Genomic DNA, 10,913 nt, shown 5'->3' on the forward strand with positions numbered 1-10,913 from the left:
TGGGTGAGGTTACATTCCCTGTAAAGGAGCAGGTTCACAGCCACCACTTATCATTGGTGTTGCTGACCAGGTTTGCTGAGTGGTTTTGCAGTGCTGGCTCGTAGCTCTACAGGGGCTATTCAGCCTGGCTTGCTCCAGAGCCATTTTCACTTCCTAGGCCACCCCTGCTCTCCAACACCACCTTACCTAACCTCATTGCACTTGGTTGACTGAGGAAGCCAAATGCCAGAATCAAGGGGCCTAATAAGCAGATACAGCTGGTGTGGAGAAGTTGCTGTCAGCCAGTCAGAGTAGACACTACTAGCCTTGAGGGACCAATGGTCTGTTTCAGTATGAGGAAGCTTCACCTGTTTTTGCTGAGGGGTGTGGCCCTGGCTCAGTGGTAGAGCATATGTAGTGCACTGTAACACATGCAGAAGGTTCTCAGGATCAATTCCTGGTAACGTCCGTTCAAATGGATCAGGAAGTAGCTGCCAGTCCAGTTTAAAATTAAAAGACTTCTGTGACTGGAGTGATATCCCCCTCCCCAATGTGGGATTAGGCTAAAGGCTGTGGCCAAAAGAGCCGTGTCATAAAAGGAGAAAGGAGGAAGGTGCTGCCAGTCAGAATGGACAGTAGTGACTCTGATGGGCCCATGATCTGAGTTAGTACGAGGCAGCTTCATGTGTTTTTCAAGGGATGGCAAATGTTTAATCTTTGGAATTCCTTCCTAGCAGGCAGCAGGAGGGTGCCAGCAAACCACTGGCAGGTGTGCCCTGGGGCACCTCACTCCTGTCCCATTTTCCTTGCTACTTCTTTCCCTTTCAGGCTTTTTTCTAATGGCAGAGAACACCTGTCAGCAGTTAATCTTGTGACTTCCTCTCAAACACAAAGGGTCAATTAATTGGAGACAGGGGATATAAGGGCAGTGGCAGCAGATCCACAGCACTTGTAGTGGACTCCCCCCCCCCCAAATTTCTGAGCCCCTGTGGCTGGGCCACAGCACTGAGCCCCTCGGAGATGCATTTAAAACCAGAGAGCTACAAATTGGCCTTTTCCCCCTTCCACGTGGACTTCAGCTGTCATTATTTCCGAAATAAGTTTTAATTAAAGCTGTTCGCTCTACAATGAACTGCACTTCAGCTGTGTACCAAATAACACATTAATTTCCCCTGACTCCTAGTAATCTTACTCTGTTTTATCCTGTTAACATCTTGTTCTGGCAAACACCAAGGGGAAATAACAGGTGTTAGCAGAGAAACAATGCAGAAGGAGGTTTATACTGGAGATTAATGAAAGTCACCACCTTATTTTCCACTTTTTAATATTTTCAGTCCTTGGAATGTTTTTTTAACTCTCACTTGGATCCTTTGTGATGGATCCCAGTCCACCCAGCCAGGCTATGTATAAATTGTCTAGAGCTACAATACTATACAGTATTTTAACTTTAGGTTCATAACCTCTCTTCCTGACAGCACGTTTGTGCCATGAACAGCTGTATAACAGGCAGACTTTCTACAGACCACTATTCCTGGCATAGAGATTTTAGTGACAGAATATCATGTATCTATTGAATTTCTGGCTGTGAATGTCACTTAAAAGCATACAAGATTTATACAAAAAAAGACACAGAATTTATACAGAGCTTGGAGGGTGGAAGAGATGATGTCTTCACGTCTGAACAGTTAATACGTTAAATGTGAGTTGGATTGGGGGGAAGTGTGACCTGGGACTCAGCTTTAAAATAATGTATGTGGGGGAACCATCTCTTGAATAGTAGGAGGGGCTTCATCATTCCCCCTTCTACCCACACACTTTTGCTAACAGAAAAGGGCTGTAGGGGGCAGGCTGTTTGTCCCACTGGTGGTTCGATGTGTCTGCCCATCCCTCCAGATGTTGTACACAATAGCTGCAATCCTAAACAAATGGACTTTCCTCTGAGTCAACAGCACTGTTGGGATTGCTCTGTAAATCTTGTCCCCCCTCACTGCCCGAGAGACCCCCCCCTTTCTGTTTCTATTTACTGCAGCTTTCTCTTCTCTCTGTCACACTGTCTACATTTAGATTGTAGGATACTTGGGGCAGAGGACTTACTGAAGATTGTCTGCTGACTTTCCTGCTGCAAGGTATTATGTGTATTTATGGTGCCACAGTAATACTACTTTGTCATCTACCAATGAGATGGTAGGCTCCATATAAAGGAGAGGAAGTGTACAAAAATACCTACTCTACAAAGACTTTTTAAAAAATAAGTTAGGATATTGCCAGAAGAAAGTGTAGGATCTTCACTGTTCATTCCTATGCAGAGTTGCTCCAGTGTAAGACCACTGAAGTTAGGCTTAGACTGGAGTAACTCTGCATAGGATTGCAGTCTGAAAATGTTTTCCCTCCCCCAGATTCCTTTTGGCTTATCAAGCCAGTCACACTCTTATTTACCTGGAAGTCAACTCAAATGGTTAAGATGCTGGACTGCAGACCGGAAGGTCGTTAGTTCAGCAGTCCGAGACCCGAGTGTCACATGACGGCGTGAGCTTTCATCTCTGGTTCTAACTCCTGCCAACCTAGCAGTTCGAAAGCAAGAAATTGCAAGTAGATAAATAGGTACTGCTTTGGTGGGAAGGTAACAGCATTTCGTGTGCCTCGGCGTCTAGTCATGCTGGCCACATGAGCATGGAAATGTCTTTGGACAGCGCTGGCTCTTTGGCTTGGAAACGGAGATGAGCACCGCATCCCTAGCGTTGGATTCAACTGGCTTTCGAGCAAGGGAACCTTTACCTTTACCAACTAAGTCCAGTAGGTTTTGTTCTCAAGTAAGCATGTATAGAATTGTAGTTCTATTACTATTATGTGTTGGAAAGAAACTAAGTACAAAACTGAGGAAGTAGCTTAACAGAGTGTTATTGTGGTAGATTGTAGTATTGGGAGTAGATTGTGTATGCACTTGTTGAGCCTTTGCCTGAAGGGTGTGGGATCCCAGCTCTCTGCTGCAGGTGACGAATGGCCAGTGTAACTGCTGTAACTGCCCATGTCTCTGCATTAGCAGGGTCAATGTGTCCATAATGGAGGATTGCCCTGCTTGGAAGCAGACCAGGTCTTCCGTAATGGCTTCCTTCAGGATACTGAATTTTACCTGTTTTCATTGTTGTTGATGAGCCTTCTTTCCATGCCTCTACTGAGACATTGTCAATTATAGTTCTTTTTTTCAACAGATTTATTCCGTACAGCTAGCTTACAGCCCTCACAAACCCTTTAAGAACTCAAATCTAAACATATTTGCTTGGAAGTAAATTCCACTGTGTTCCGGGTTGGTTGCCCAAGACTGCATCCATTATTTCCTGTATAACCACCACCGAGGTCTGGAAAGTAGTGGCTATCAAAGGGTACATCATCTAAATGTGGCAGAGGATTTAAGTTTCGTTATATTCCCATATGCTCACCCCTTAATACATTTTTAATTTCAGCTGGATGTGCACGTGTCTCTTACTCTCATTGACAAAGCATTGTAGCAATAGATTTTTTTTTTCATTCAAACCAACAGGAAACAATCAGGATCTGCCAAAAGTCTTTATTTTTTTTGCCTAAGTGTTCTCATGCCAAAGGGATGCTATATGTTTTCTTACAATAATGAACAGTTTGTACCTTTTTCAGGAAAGGAGAAATATGCAAGACAAACAATTGGAGCAGGATGAACAGAACAATATATTGCACTCGTGAGATACAACATTTACTGAGTTTTACTCTACTGTCACCTGTAGCTATTGATTGCAAGGTTGGCTGCCTTGAAAAGATCTCATGTAGCCACAGAATTGTCTCAGGTTGTTCACAGCAATAACTCATTACAAATTACTTATTAGAGATGAATGAGCCATTTTGGCTAATCAGAGGTATATTTTAGAATTTTATCAGTATCTGCCATATTCAAAAATGCAAAAGAGGATGTTAGACATCTCCAAAAGGATAGTTGATTGTATTAGTGCATTCATTCTCTAAACAGTACCTAATGCATGATCGCTTCTCTACACAAAAAGGCAGACAACATTTACATTAGCAAGTGTTCATTGATGAGCTCCTGTTTTTAGGCAGCAATTAAAAATATGATTTTAGTAGATCTTGGGGAAAATATCACACTGGATTATGATTGACAGTTTTCTTGACACAACATACTTCTCTCAAGGGTTGTTTTTTAAAAAAATTGCTGGTATATCTTGTCCTACTCCAGAGCAAGTTACCATATTAAAAAAATATATAAAAGGCATCATTTCCTCTCCCAAAGTCTTTTTCTATTATGTATTACAAGTGGGAATTTGCAAGGACTTGTGGGAGGCCTCTCATTTACCCCTCTCCCGCTCTTTCCTTTTCCCCTTCCTTGAAAGCCCCATCGCCCCTCCTCATCTGCTGTTTTCTTATCTCCTTCCAGGGTTGTCCTAGAATCACAACAGATATCCAAGCTACAGAGATAAGTTTCCCCATTAAGGTTGCCAGCTCCAGGTTGGGAAATTCCTGGAGATTTGGGGGTGGAGCCTTGGGAGAGTGAAGTTTGGAGAGGGAAGTGATCTCAGCAAAGTATAATGCTACAGAATCCACCCTCCATGGGAGCCATTTTCTCCAATGGGACTGATCTTTCTCATCTGGAGAGCAGTTGCAATTCCAGGTGATCTTCAGCCCCCACCTGGAGGTTGGCAAATCTAGTTCCCATGGGAAAATGGCTGCTTTGGAGAGTGGAGTCTATGGTATTATACCCCTCTGAGGTCCCTTCTCTCCTCAAACCCCACACTTTCCAGGCTCCACCCCACAAATCTCCAGGAATTTCCTAATCTGGAGTTGCTACGTGGTTTAAATCATTTAAGACTGATCATTTTAGATCATCTTATCTGGTTAATATAGATAATCATAACCTTAGAGCAGCTTTTACATCTTTGCGCTTTGAATCAATGCCTACGGCCGTGTTGGTCGGCCGTTATAATAGAACACCCAAGGCACAGCGTTTATGTATCTGTGGCTCTTCTGCTATTGAGGATCTCTCCCATTACATTTTTGATTGCTCATTGTACTCCCAGCCTAGGTCAAAAATTTTATCTGATATTTTATCAGTTTTAAGCTTTTATTCAGTCCCAGAGAAGATTATATTTTTGCTAGCCGATGCTAATGCCGATGTTTCCAATAGAATGGCTTCATTTGCCTTGGCTGCAAGGAAAATACGGGCCAACGCTGCTCCTAGCTAATACTGATTTTAGTGGGTATGTTGTGAATTAATTAACTGTTCATAACCTCGGTTTTATGGATTTATAATGTTGGACTGTATCATTTTATACAATTTTTACATTTTATTGTGTTCTTCTCTGTACCTCTCCGCTTTCCCTGCCTCATTCTCTCCTTCTCAGCCAATCACCAACCTACCTGTTATCTGCTACCCATCTTCAGTAACATTTATTCTTTATTTATTTATACCCCAAAACAGCTTATATTATTCTCCTCTTCTCTGTGAGGTAGATTAGGCTGAAAGTATGTGACTGGTCCGAAATCACCTTCTGAGCTTCCAAAGCAATATGGTAATTCGAACTGTTACACCACACTGGCTATCATAGGATGGCTGTTGAACAGTAGCAGACAGCCCGGCCTACTTGAGTCATGCAAGTTGGGTAGTATCAAGTTAACAGAGGTTGTTTCCAGGCCTAGGGTTTCCAATCTCCACGTGGGACCTGGAGATCTCCCAGAATTACATCTGAACTCTAGATTCAGAGATCTGTCCCCCTGGAAAAAATAACTGCTTTGGAGACATAATATTTTTGGCATAATATCTGGCTGAGACCACTCCGCTTCCCAAACCCAGCCCTTCTCAGACTCCACCACAAAATTGCCAGGATTTTCCCAACCTGGAGCTGGCAACCCTGGTCCTGATAATTTCTCCCTCAAAGGCCAAAATAGGCCTGGAAAGGGCCCTGCCCTTCCCCCTGCCTTTTTGCTCACATAAAACCAGCCTGAAATATTGTCATTGCCTAGCAACAGCCACTGAAAGAATCCATTTGTTAAGAACATAAGAAAACGTAAGAGAAGCCATGTTGGATCAGGCCAATGGGCCATCCAGTCCAACACTCGGTGTCACACAGTGGCCGAAACCCAGGTGCCATCAGAAGGTCCACCAGCAAGGCCAGAACTCCAGAAGCCCTCCCATTGTTGCCCCCCAGGCACCAAGAATACAGAGCATCACTGCTTCTATACATTGTGGCTAACAGCCACTGATGGACCTCTGTTCCACATGTTTATCCAATCTCCTCCTGAAGCTGTCTATACTTATAGCCACCACCACTTGCTGTGGCAGTGAATTCCACATGTTAATTACTTTTGGGGTGAAGTACTTCCTTTTATCAGTTCTAAGCCTGCTGCTCATTATTTTCATTGAGTGCCCATGAATTCTTGTATTGTGAGAAAGGCAGAAAAGTACTTCTTTCTCTGCCTTCTCTTTCCAATGCATAATTTTGTTAACCTCTGTCATGTTACCCCTCAATAGTTGTTTCTCTAAACTAAAAAGCCCTAACCTCTTTAACCTTTCTTCATATGGAAGGTGCTACATTTTAGTTTTAGTTACCCTCTTCTACACCTTTTCCAATGTTATATCATTTTTTGGGGGGAACTCTACACAGTATTCCAAATGAGGCCAAACCATAGATTTATACAGGGCCATTATGATACTGGCTGACTTGTTTTCAATTCCCTTCCTAATAATCCCCAGCATAGCATTTGCCTTTTTGATTGTAGCTGTACACTGAGTCAACATCTTCAGTGAGATATCTACCATGATTCTTGGTCAGTTACTGTCAGTTCGGACCCCATCAATGTATATTTATAGTAAGGATTTTTGTCTCCAATATGCATTACTTTGCACTTGCCCACATTGAACTTCATTTGCTTACTCACCCAGTCTCGACAGATCCCTCTGGAGTGCCTCACAGTCCTCCCTGGTTCTCACCACCCTGAACAACTTAGTGTTATCCATAAACTTAGCCACTTCACTGCTTACTCCTAACTCCAAATCATTAATGAACAAGTTGAAAAGCACCAGCTCTAGTACCATGCCCTGTGGAACCCACTGCTTACCATCTTACATTGTGAAAACTGCCCATTTATACCCACTCTCTGTTTCCTGTTAATTAACCAGTTTTTCTTCCTCAAGAGGACTTGTCCTCTTATCCCATGACTGCTGAGTTTACTTAGGAGCCTTTGATGAGGAAATTTATCAAACGCTTTCTGGAAGTCTAGGTGAACAACATCTACTGGGTCATCCTTGTCCACATGTTTGTTCACCCCCTCAAAGAACTCTAAAAGTTTAGTGAGACATGCTCTTCCCTTTTATCATTTTTGGCTTTTTAAAACCCCCAATGTGTGTGTGTGTGTGTGATGATAGATAGACAGATAGACAGAAAGATTTCGATTTCACATACTTCTACAAACCTGAGGCCCATTTCAGGTTTGTAGAAAGATCTGTCATGCCCATTCACACCTACAGGATTTAAGTATCCCAATGCTGGTCAAATTTGCTATTAGAATATAACATTTCCTCAATGCTGCTTGAAAATTCTTAAATCCGAATTATTGTCATCCAGCTGATTGCACTGATTATATAAACTCTTTCCATCACTGCTCATTTCCAATATAATTACACAGTTCCTGCTTTTGGTTTTCTTAAATTAATATATCTCTAAGTCAAGATATTTGCTCTTTCATAGTTCGTTACCATGAAGATAGATCCAGGTGGTCAGCCATGTTGGTCAGAAGCAGTAGAACAAAATTAGAGTTCAGTGGCACCTTTAAGATCAAGAAAGGTTTATTCAAGGTAGCTTAAATTATTTGAATAAAACTTTGTTGGTCTTAAAGGTGCCATTGGACTCCAACTTTGTTCTATAGCTCATTACCTTTATTCACATACAAAGTCTCCCACTTTTGACATCATCCATTTTCCCAACGCCTCTTGTACTAAGCACCTTTTTAGACCATTTATATCATAAAACCTTCCTCTTAACATTCAAGGTTCTGCTCAAAACTTCAACAATAACAATGACAAAAGTTTAGTTTAACTGTTTCTTCTTGTTCTTTAAACTTGTCAATAATCTTAGTACATGTTGTATAGAAAAATTGCTTTCTGCTTTCTATATCCACATGCCTTCTCCTGTGATGTCTTTTGATACCATGCTGTCTCTGTTTCCTGTTGCAGTCCAAATGGTCCAGGGCAGACGAAATGGCCTGAACTACCTCAATAGCCATGCCATATAACCACACATTCTTCCACACCTCTAAGTGGAAGAGCCAGAGCTGATGGCTCCTGGCTCTAGCCCACATGCAACAAGTCACGTAGGCAATGGAGAAGCTGGAGTTTGGGTCATGTGACTGCAGGCGTGGTCTCCAAACTTCTAGCCTATCCCCACACGCAGCTATGACAACCAACAATTGGGCACATCCCCTGTCCGCTCGTGATTGGCTGATGGCCACTGCTGATGATGAATGGAATTGGGGTATAATTGATTGATTCCTATGAGAGGGAGAGCTCTGCTCTTAGCTCTTCCTTCTTGTCATTGTCTGTTTATTGCACCTGGAAATGCTGTCTCTTGGAAGACAAAGAGCTGCTTTGTGAACTGGAGCACATGGGTGCAAGGATGGGATTTCTCTTCAAATCCCTTGGTGTCTAATTGGACTGTATACCTTGGACACTCTTGGAATATGGACACTTCACTGGTAACTGTGAATAATATCTTTAATGCGTAGTTAAGGCACAGAGCCATAGGTTTTTCTTGTTTTCAGTAATCTCTTATATAGTCTGTTTTGCTATGCTCTGTACTGAATAAAAATTATTCTTATTTCTAATGTTGTAACTTGCATTCTAAGCCTAGATCTTGTAGCCTAACGCTCCCCACACATGCTACCTTGGTAAGAGTGTGCAACTCTATATTGAGTTGCTAATGTGTTTTGTCCCAGATGCCAACTAAGGGTTTCGAATCTCTCCCTTAGGAAAGGCAGGGACTACTGAAAAGAGGTTCTGGTGGCATATTGTTCTGAAAACCAGAGAGGATATAGACTATCTCATGGTTTGTTGTTTAATGTACTGAAAAGTACAGGATTCCCTCCCATTCCTGGACTGGCTTGGGTGGGCAAAGACCTGTACACATGTACTGTGACATTCTTAGAAATCTTGGCATGATATAACTTGTTTCTCCTATTTGTAGAACTAATGATCATAATTTCCTCAGAGTATGGACCTAGAACTATAAAATCACTATGAATGCTGACTGGACTGTATATTAGTGGTGTGCAATTCTTTTATTGGTATTTTTTTGTTTGGGTCTTTTGGATCCCCCAAAATTCCAGGATTCCTGAAAAATCCCAAATCCCAATACCAGTAAAGTATTCAGAATCAGGAATTTTCAGAAATATTGATCCCCCCCCCCATACAATAGACCTGAGAAGAAGAAGGAAAAAAAACACAAGAAAGAAAAAGGCAGGAGCAGATTGCAGGAATAGCCTGGAAAACAGCTGAGCCAGCAGGGAGCAGTCTCCCTACCGGCTCAGCTGTTTTGGGCAGCTTTGTGCAGTCCCTTTAAATGCGACTCACAAGAAAGGCCATGTTTAAAGGGACCTTAGTATTAGTAGCAGAATTTATTATGCTCGCTAGACCAGCCACTAAAGGGACCTTTAAAAGCACCCTGTTTAAAGGGACTGAAAAAGAAAGCCAGAAAAACAACTGAGTGGCTGGAGTATTTTGGTGTATATTTTCAGCTTGGATAGATCCACATGCACATCTCTACTTTTATATAAAAAGCAGCAACAGGAGTAAGAGAATTCAAGAGATCCTTCCAAGATGTAACATTATAAGGCTTTATATAGTATGTATCCACTAACATCTTTATGCTCAACCATGTAAACAACGGTGTCATACAATGAGCCTTTGAGCCAGCTGAGCTCATCTCACTTTGTTATGGTTCCATCTCATCCCAAGTTAAGGCCTGCCATGGCAAGATATTGCTCAGACTCTGTGGTGGGACCTGTTGGGATGTCTAAAGAAGTTTGGAGAATTCCGTCTCTTTTTCATTTTTAAAAACTGTAAAAGGTATTGCCCTTTTAAAATGGATTGTGTGGCTTACTCTGATTGAGAGCCCTGATTTTGTAACTGATGCTGATAATAGGCTATAGGTTGATTTTGAGATACTTTATTTGTTCTGTGTTTTGAAAATTCTGCTAGTCATTTCGAGTTTCAAAATAAATACCATTAATACCAACCATAGACTGATTGCTCCTTTTATAGACATCTCAGTGGACAAAGAGAATCAGCCCCCCCCCCCCCAGTTAAGATATTCAAGTCAACCAGGCCCACCCCCTCAAAGGATGGGACTTGAGCTACAAGTATTTCAAAAGTGCAAGAGAAACCCTATTATGCCCTTCCTCCTTTAGAGAAAAGCTGCTTCCTACAAACTCCTGGTGGCGCTGGCAATAAGAGCTTGGTCCTTTGGCAAGGAATGCCAATGCAAAGAGAAGCATGGCAACTAGGTGTCTGTATGCTGATCAGAACTGGCAATCTCTGCGAATGACACTCTGTGTTTATTTGAAAGCAGCACTCCATAAATATTGAATTGTGCTAGTCTATCATCAACACAGGTGCTGTTTTTTCCTCCCTGTAAATACCAAAACTCTGTGGTTGCTGCTTACTTTTTTACCTGAGTCACTCCTGCAAGGCTTCCCAAGGTGCTTCTTGAGCAATTTCTGAATCATAGCAAAAAAACATGTGAAATGCATCCATGCTGGAAGAATCTTTAAAGCGGAAGAAGAAGAATCACTCAAAGAAAAGAGAACACAGAGAGAGAATCTGAAGCATCAGGCTTGGGTATTTTTGAACAAATCAGGAAAGAAATGGCATGGATGTTGTTTCTACTAGTCAGATTACTTTATGA

This window comes from Gekko japonicus, unplaced genomic scaffold (genome assembly GCF_001447785.1).
Source record: "Gekko japonicus isolate JY-2015 unplaced genomic scaffold, Gekko_japonicus_V1.1 scaffold1093, whole genome shotgun sequence".
Taxonomy (NCBI): Eukaryota; Metazoa; Chordata; class Lepidosauria; order Squamata; family Gekkonidae; genus Gekko; species Gekko japonicus.